At 43.9% G+C, this 9,020-nt stretch overlaps 1 non-coding gene across 1 annotated transcript; it reads left to right on the forward strand.

Annotated features, from left to right (window-relative positions):
* Positions 1-2,189: 2,189 nt before the first annotated feature.
* Positions 2,190-2,262, forward strand: TRNAR-CCU. Its single transcript has one exon. It is a non-coding gene; the product is annotated as a tRNA-Arg (tRNA).
* The last annotated feature ends 6,758 nt before the right edge of the window (positions 2,263-9,020 follow it).

The raw sequence follows: 9,020 nt of genomic DNA on the forward strand, positions 1-9,020 counted from the left end.
TAGAGACCAGCGGAGCAGCCTCAAGTTGAAATGTTGATCTAATTAATTGACCGGAGAAGCAAAAGAAAGGCGGAACTCTTTGCTATCCAGACCTCTAAGGTTCACGCCCATACCCTGGAAGGAGCGAGAAGGGCTGGAAATAAAAGGATGGGGTGGGAGGCCAGAAAGCTGAGGCCTACCTTGGCAGGGAGCATCATTGGTAGGTGTGTGCCGGGGAATCTTGTCCGTTGGAGAGACTAGATTCCTCAATTGACGCCTTTTCCAGAAAGAAAAAGGAGTTCAGAGGGAGAAATGAGATAAAACTCATGGTCTACAATGTCCAGTTTTGTTTCAAAGAAATGTATGTTCTTTAAATCAAATGAAATGTAGCTCTCAGGATCCCACTGAGCCAGTGAACAGCTCTTCTCAGCTATTACTGGGGTCTCCCGCTCTAGTCTAGAGGAACACGCATGTGTTCCATGGGAAAGAGGGGCTTGACATCTGAATTAGGCAGGGCAATTAAAGCTAGTTATTGGGTAAAAAACTCCAGATCACAGTGTCTTAAGAAGTTCGCCTCTTACTCAGATGCAGTCCAACATGGATATGCCCGGTCAGGAAGCCATACCGGGCAGCTCGCATCAAGTGGTAGCTCAGGGATCCATCCGTCATGGGATCTTCCAGTCATCCTCAGGGCTTTGCAATCCTTTGCTTCCAGCCACTCAGACCAGAAAGTGATTTAAGGTGGTAATGGAGAGATCCTGAGGACATCTTTAAGGGCCGGGCCTAAAAGTGGTGCTCATTACTTCAGCCAGACTCAGGCACTTGGCTCTGCTTAAATGCAAGGGGACTGGCAGAGAAGTAGAATTGACCTGTGTACCCAGGAAGGACAGGTGAAATAGATATTGATGAAATTTAGCAATCTCTACCAAAATATCCAATTTTCAGGCCACATGATTTTTTCTGGTGTTCTCTCTGTTCACCCCAGATGGTTCATAGAAGCCAGGTGCTCTCTTTTGCAGCAGAATTCAGTGAGGCTCTTGCTACTTCTCCTGGTAAAGGGCATCACAGATCCATCAAATCCTGACCCTTCTCTGTCTGGGGAAAATCTCTTTCTTTTTCCTCTCTGATCTTTCTCTCAAACTCCTAGTGTAACCTTTTCAACATGCTCAGCTTTTCCCAGAAGATACGAAACACAGTTATTCTGAAACAGCTTCAGATTCAGCCAATCAATGGCCCACCTATCTTCTTGAAATGGAGGGAGAAGAGAAAAATAGAGAGGACGATACAAATCAATATTTCAATAAACCATCATGCCACCAAAGTGCACGAGTTCACTGGCATTTGACTCAAGACCTCTCTAAACGTTTAAACTCAAGAATGCCATCTTTTCATTAGACCTTGTTTACTTCCATCATAACAACAAGAAATCACTTTTTTTCAGCCTCTTTTTCACAAAGACAGAACAGCTGTAATCACCATGATGAGATGAAGAGTACATACAGAACACACAGTTGAGATGGGGATGTTGGGCGGATGACAAGGCTGTCACCAGCTAGGCAAACTAGTGCCACTTACCATCATGAGAGTGGGTCAGAGCCCGATGGCCTGCAAAGTAACAAATTGTTACCAACCATGGATCTCTGAATTTCTCATAGACGGTTGACAACTTGGAGTGACAATTGCTACAGTTTGTTTTAATTTTCTCAAGAGACAAGATCTGGTAAGAGTTCATCTGTTTGGTTTCTATGAATTCAAGTCTCTGGACCTTGGGAATTACATTCCATGGGACTGAAGGAAATCCAAGTGCCATTTGACAGCCACAGAAATCTCAGAGGGATGGTGGTTCATGGGAGTGGCTTCAGAAGAGATGATATGGAGAAGTGGTTTGATTATCAGAAAGGGGGAAAAGTGGGAATCATGGAAAATACAAATATTTTACTTGAAGGCTGATTCCTTTTAATACTCATCTAGATTTCACTAAACAGCAGATAATTCACAAGTTTTTAAAAGAGCGTAATAATTGCTATAGACTGAGTGTTTGTGTACTCTCCAAAATTCATATGTTGAAACCCTAATCCCCAGTGTGATAGTATTAAAATATGGGGCTTCGGGTGGTAATTAGGTCATGAGGGTACAGCCGTCAGGATGGAATTAGTGTCCTTGAACAATCAAATGTAGAATGTTGCTTAATACTGAGCTTTGTTTGGGGTACCTGGCTGGCTCAGTTGGTAGAGCACGAAACTCCTGATCTCAAGGTCGTGAGTTCGAGCCCCACGTTGGGTGTAGAGATTACTTAAAAACTAAACAAACAAACAAACAAACATATTTAATTGAGCTTTGTTTGGGAACAGGAAGTTCATAACAAATTGCTCCTACCTATCTGGAATCAGAAGCAATGGATAAATACATGTAGGTATCAACCCCAAAGAGAAAAAAAACCTAAGCCCTTGTTTTGGGTAAAACGGACAGAAGAACACTGCTGTCCCCTAACAATTCCTGATATTTCAACCCTATCTGGTCATGGATGACTGGGCCACTGCAGGCCTCCCCGCAAGGAGACAGCTCAGTGTTTGGTGGAGGAGAAGAGTTTTCTAGAACAGAGGCGACTTCAAAGAACTCAGAGAGGATGCAGGCAGACATTTTCAGGCAATTTCTCCACAATTCACTAATCACCAATCATGGGTGCAGGTAGAGGGCATGGACTAGAAGTGGCAGAAGTTATGAACCAGCCATTTCTGGAAAGGCAGGAGTTTTTAATTTACCTGCCAAGTCAGGAATGCTCAGAGAGGGCTAGAGCGGCTGCTTCCGGCAAGCACTCCCATGAACGCTCTTCTCTTATTGCTGCTGTTTCAGTCAATGCTGTTTGCTATTTGATTCATCTGAAGATCGAGAAGGAATGTCTATCTTTTCTGAAGTTGATACCAAAATAGGGAGAATAGCTGACATGACAAATGATGAAACCACAATTAAAAAATGATCTCAACTGAACGGCAATCAACTCAGCTGGGATCTCCGAGATATAACTGAATAGCCATAAATATCAAGGCCTTTCAGTAAAAATGTTAAAAAGCAAACTCCCTACACATGGAACTGCTCAGATACAGGGTGGAGACAGGCAGCTTTGACATCAACTTATATATAAAATGTTCTAGGTGTTTCCGTTTATCTGAACTTAATATGACAACTGCTATGTGTTCGCTGAAAATGTTCATGCAGTCTCCATCTGCATTTGTTCAGTACGTGACTGCGGAGAGTGCATTCTGTGGAAGGTACTGTGGTGGCTTCTGGGAGTTGGCCGTAGTACAGCGTCTGGAGTAACCTGTCCGGTGAAGGACACATACTTTAAGAGCAGCAGTAATGAATTGAAATAGAGCATTTGTGGGTAGAGACTTAGTCTTATTTCTTTAGGTTTCCATGAGGCAACTTTTACTAACCCATGGGAATAATATTTGAGTATTTTATTGGTAAGAATCATTTTACCTGGAAATGACAGAAACACTGATATACCTAGGTTAAACAATAAGGAAATTTAGTTTCTTTTATAATTAAAAACAAACAAACAAAAAAACCCAAAAAACAAAAAACCAAAGATAGAGCCAACATGTTATCAATGGAGCTGGAGATCTAGTTCTCTGCTCTTCTTTGAACTCTCCCAGCCTCTGGGTGGACACTGTTTTCTTCAGACTAACTTCTTATGGTTAGAAGAGGGCTACCATCAGTATTGGAATAAAATGCTTCCTCATTAGAAAATCTCTTTCCCGGAGTGCCTGGGTGGCTCAGTCCTTGGGTGTCTGCCTTCGGCTCAGGTCATGATCCCAGGGTCCTGGGATTGAGCCCTACATTGGAGAGGGGGCTCCCTGCTCAGTGGGGAGACTGCTTCTTCCTCTTCCATTCCTCCTGCTGTGTTCCCTCTCTCACTGTCTCTCTCTCTGTCAAATAAATAAAATCTTAAAAAGAAGAAAGAAAGAAAGAAAGAAAGAAAGAAAGAAAGATCTCTTTTCTAACCATTGGACAAAAGTTCTTGTTCAGTCTAATTATTTTTTAAAGATTTTGTTTATTTATTTGACAGAGAGAGAGACAGCCAGCGAGAGAGGGAACACAAGCAGGGGGAGTGGGAGAGGAAGAAGCAGGCTCCCAGAGGAGGAGCCTGATGTGGGGCTCCATCCCAGGGATCCGGGATCACGCCCTGAGCCGAAGGCAGGCACTTAACGACTGAACCACCCAGACGCCCCTTGTTCAGTCTAATTAGACTAGTTCATGTCAGGTGCCCATTGCTGGTCCAACAGTAAGCTCTAGAATAATACCGTGCACTGATTGGCTGAAGCCTGAACTCGAGCCCGTCACCTACAAGGGGATTAGAGGTACTATGATAGGCTTGAGTTGAGAATAGGATCAACTTCCTGAGCCATTTAGGCAGCATGGGGAGAGGGGGCTTTTATAAATAACATTGGGGTTATATTTGCAAGGGAGAAAGTAGTGGGAGTGGGTGGTAGATTGGTAACCAGAGGAGAAGGCTGTCTTGTTTGATGGATGGGTTTGGGAGAGGAGAAGCGACGTAGTTTCCTTTCTCTTTTAGGAAAACCTTTCTTCTTTTAGTGGTGGAGCCTTTCTTTAGCTGTAATAGCTAATAGCTGTAATAGCTGTAACTCTTACCCTCAAAACCTTGCAGAGTGCTATGGATTCAATTGTCCTGCTTCTCTGTATCTATGTCCGATAAGTCCAACTAGATGGGGTTGTGAGGAAGGCTGGTTGTAGTCAAGGTCCGAGCTCTGCTCTCCATTGTATGTTTACTGGAAATAAAGCTGACCTTTTGCTCTTCATCTGTTGGATTCCAGTGTCTGCTTCTAATTTGTAACAGGGGGAGGCATCATTATCACCCGTATGAACCTTAACAAGTGTGCCTTTAGGAGCAAGCCAGAATCTTGAGGATTCTGAGAATTCTGTCACACAGAGGAAACGTAGAGTATAATATTGAGACTTTCAGCTGCTATCAGATATCTAGATATATCTAGATATATCAGATATTTAGAAAGTTCAAAGGGTGTGAATTTTCACAGGAATAGCTGTGGAGAAGGCTGCTCGGCTGGTAATGAGAACCCTGTCATTGGAAGTATTCACGCACAGACTGGATGACAATCTTTCAAGTATGCTTTAAAATAGAATTCTTTGAACACAGTGATTTCTATAGTATAATCCAACTTTTAGTTCTATGTAGTCCTATGTTGTAGCTATTTTAGACCTCTGGTCTTCAAAGTGGGATCCCTGAAGCAGCATCAGCATCACCTGGGAAGTGGAGATTCTCAGGTCCCACCCTAGAACTCCTGTTATGGATTGAATTGTGCCCCCCCCCCAAGATATGTTGAAGTTTTAACCCCTCGTACACCCGTGCACAGAGGCAATGAGCTAAGTTAAGATGAAGTTATACTAGAGCAGAGTGGACCCTTAATGCGATATGACTGGTGTCCTTTTAAGAAGAAGAGACAGACTCTTCAAGAGGTGAACACCATATGAGGATGGGGGCAGAGGCTGGGGCTAGGCAGCTTCAAGCCCAGAATCACCAAAGGTTGCCCGCAAACCACCAGAAGCTAGGAAGAGGCAAAGAAGGATTCTTCTTTACCTGAGGAAGTGTTCAGAGGGAGCATGGCCTTGCCAGCACCTTGATTTCCGACTTCTATCCTCCAGAATTGAAAGAGAGAATAGATTTCTTTTGTCTTAAGCTACCCAGCTTGTGGTAATTTGTTATGGCCGCCCTAGGAAGCCAGTAGACCTACTGAATCAGAAACTCGCACATTGATGCCCAGCGAGCTGTGTTTAATCATTTCCCCAGATGATTCGGATGCATGCTGAAATCTGAGAACCATTGATTTCTATTTTAGCTCTAGACCAGGGCCTCTCACTCTGATACGCATGGGAATGAATTGGGGATTTTGTTAAAATGCAGATTCTGATGCCGGGGATCTGGGTTAAGGCCTGAGATGCTGCATTTCCAAGAAGGAGGCCATACTGATGGCCCAAACACTAGACTTTGAGGAGCAAAGTCTAGACCAGCACAGTCCAATAAAACATCTATGATAATAGAAATGTTCTATATCTGTGTTGCCCAACAAGGAAATCACTAGCCACATGTGGTTGTCAGACACTTGAAACGTGGCTATTCTGAAAACGGAATTTTTCAGTTTATTTAATTTTAATTAACTTGAATTTATTTAACCACATGTATTAGACTGTACAGGGCATCACTTCCTTGTTCCTGGACTTCTATGCCAAGTTTTACAAACAGGGCTCTCAACTTTTGTTCATCTGAATTATCCATCGTTCAGCAGTTTAGGGCTGGTGGTGGTGCGCCCCATGCAAGACTACGTGTGCTCAACAGTATGTTAGGAGCCACGAGAGAACATAAAGTAGATCAGAGGGTCTTTGCCCTTAAGGAACTTCCTGTTTATAACCGACTCTCATTGTTTCTGCCAAGCCTGAAAGTGTTAGTTCAGTGCTAAGGGGGGGCGGGGGGAAGAATTAAGAAATAATTAGAAGAGATGATGCTTGGCAGGGGCTTTTTTATCTCAAGGCTACCAGATTTTGTTCATGGAATTTGAGAACATGAGTGATTTACATATGTTGCATAAATTTGCATCTTGTATTCAGGAGCCCTGACTCCAAGTCTATGAAGTACAATTTAATTAATTAGTGGAACCTACTAGTGTTGTATTCAGAACAGGATTCAGGGCATCACACACATGGAATAACTAGCTGTTGACAACAATTCTGGAGATTCCAGACCAGCAGAAGAGGGTCACAGCTGAAGGGAAGGAAGAGGTACCAGGAGCTTTGTCATCCCTGACCCTGCCTTCTCTGCACCTCAAGCCTTTGTGTATTTTGTGGTTTATTTTTCACCAACTGCACAAAGTCAGCTGAAGTTCCACAAATGAACGGAATCACGCCTTTTGTGCCAGCTAGTGTCTGTTTCCTTGTATTTGGTACACCCCAGCTCTCTTGCCTTGCTTCTCTGCCTTCAACTGAATTCTGTATGGGTGCTAATAGATCATTTTAAAGAGAAAAGAGAGGATGCTAGGCCTATAGCAAAAGAGAACATGCTAGGCCTTGGGGGTGGAAGTTAAATAACATGGGGTCCTTGTCAGGACGGAGCTCAAAACTGTAGCAGGGACGGTGGATATAGGAGCAGTAACTACCATACTGTGGGTAAAGAGAAATGAGGAAGCCATGTTTTAGGAGGAAGAGGATGCACAGGAGACAGAGGTGAGCTCTGCTCCCACAGAAGCGGGGGAGGAAAGTCTTCACACAGGGGGAGCTTAAAGAAAGAGAGGGCCTGTGGGTGGGGTAGTGGATTCCAGGCAGAGAGAACGGCATGGTGCATTTAGCCAACTGTAAGTATCACTACATGTGAAGGGGAGGAGGGAGGTCAGGGAGAGGTACAAAATCCAGACCGGCTTCTAAGGGTTTTATTAACTTGCTTTCGAGAGGAAGGGGGTGTAAGGAAACTAGTCCACCGCACCTAGGAATGAAAACATGCCAGAAATCCAAATAGAAAGGCTACAAAGTCTTTCCCCTAGGAAGANCGTCATCCCCTCCTAGCATCTCCTGACCCATGTTTGTTGTAAATCTGCTCTAACATTTCCTACATATGCCCCTTTCCAGGAGAATCTGAGTTCCTTTATGACCCAAGTTCACTAGGAACAAGGATCCATGCAAAATCAGCTCTGTTTGCTGCGCATAATCGAAATATACTGCCCTGTGTGCTGGGCGGCTTGGGGGGTCGATTTAGACCGAGGTGAAGGGTCATCTGGGAGTGATCGTGCTAACCTGCTAACCACCTGAAGACTTCCCTCAGATCATCTCACCTCTTCCTCGTGTTGGTATTTATCCCCTCTTTGTCTTGGGACTTCAGAGTCAAGTGTGGCACCTGTGTGCAGCCCCAGAGACACTACAGACTCATTTGTCCCTGCCCACCCCCACCCCCCGCCCGCCCCAGGGGTCAAATCTGAGAGCCACAGATCTCCCATCACTGCTGAACTAGCAGGATGGCCCAAGGATAGAGACTCAGTCTGGCGCCTCCCCCGTCTTGCCCATGTAAGGCTGCTGTAGAAGAAGACTGGCTTCCATATCTCACTGATTTACTGAAAGTTTCCAAAAAACACAAAGTATAAAATATAGATTAACTAACACTCATATACCTGCTCCTCAGTTTAAGAAATAAAACATTTCCAGATCAGCTGATGCCTTTGCGTATCACTCCCCATCTCATTCTGACCCTTCTTCTCCAGAAGGAATGACTACCCTGAATGTGGTGTTTATCAGACCAAATACTGCCTTTATATGGTTACCCTGGGTACACGATGCTGTTTCACATATTTTGCTATTTGGAAAAATATTATTTCAATGGTACCCTGGTAAATGCTTAACAGACAACTGGATCTCCAAGGAGGGGGAAAAATTAAAAATAAAAGACCTGGTTTAAAGCAGCCATCAATTACAACGGTGTAAGTATTCCCACCACAGCCAATGTTGAGCTGCCACCTGATGTCAGTGAACAAGGAGCTGGGAAGAGATGAGCCCAGTAGGTATGCGTGAGCTCCAGCACGCCACTGGTTTGTTACACTGCTCTGTATGTCTAGGGACTTGACTGTTTTCCCCTCATCATTATTATATTTGAGATTTACTCTTGTCGATCGATACACATATTTCTAGGGTTTTTCACCTCTGGTGCCATATGGGACGAAGGATGATCTAAATACACTAAAATTGATGGTCCCTGTTGATGGACATTTAGGTTGCTCCCATTCTTGATCCTTAAAAATAAAGCTGTAAGAATCATTTCTGAATGGATTTCATGGTGCACTGTACAAAAGACTCCAAATCTCAGAAATAGAATTTCTGGGTCTCGGTTATGCGTGTTTTGACATGACTTGATTTACCTGATTTTTCTCCTTTGATTTACTCGGCCATCGACACTGTGTCAGAGTCTCATTACCCTCATGTTCTCCTACTCTTAGTTTTGACAGATGCTAGGGACTGAATTGGATCCC

Source organism: Ursus maritimus, unplaced genomic scaffold, assembly GCF_017311325.1.
Source record: "Ursus maritimus isolate PB19 unplaced genomic scaffold, ASM1731132v1 scaffold_1, whole genome shotgun sequence".
Classification (NCBI taxonomy): domain Eukaryota; kingdom Metazoa; phylum Chordata; class Mammalia; order Carnivora; family Ursidae; genus Ursus; species Ursus maritimus.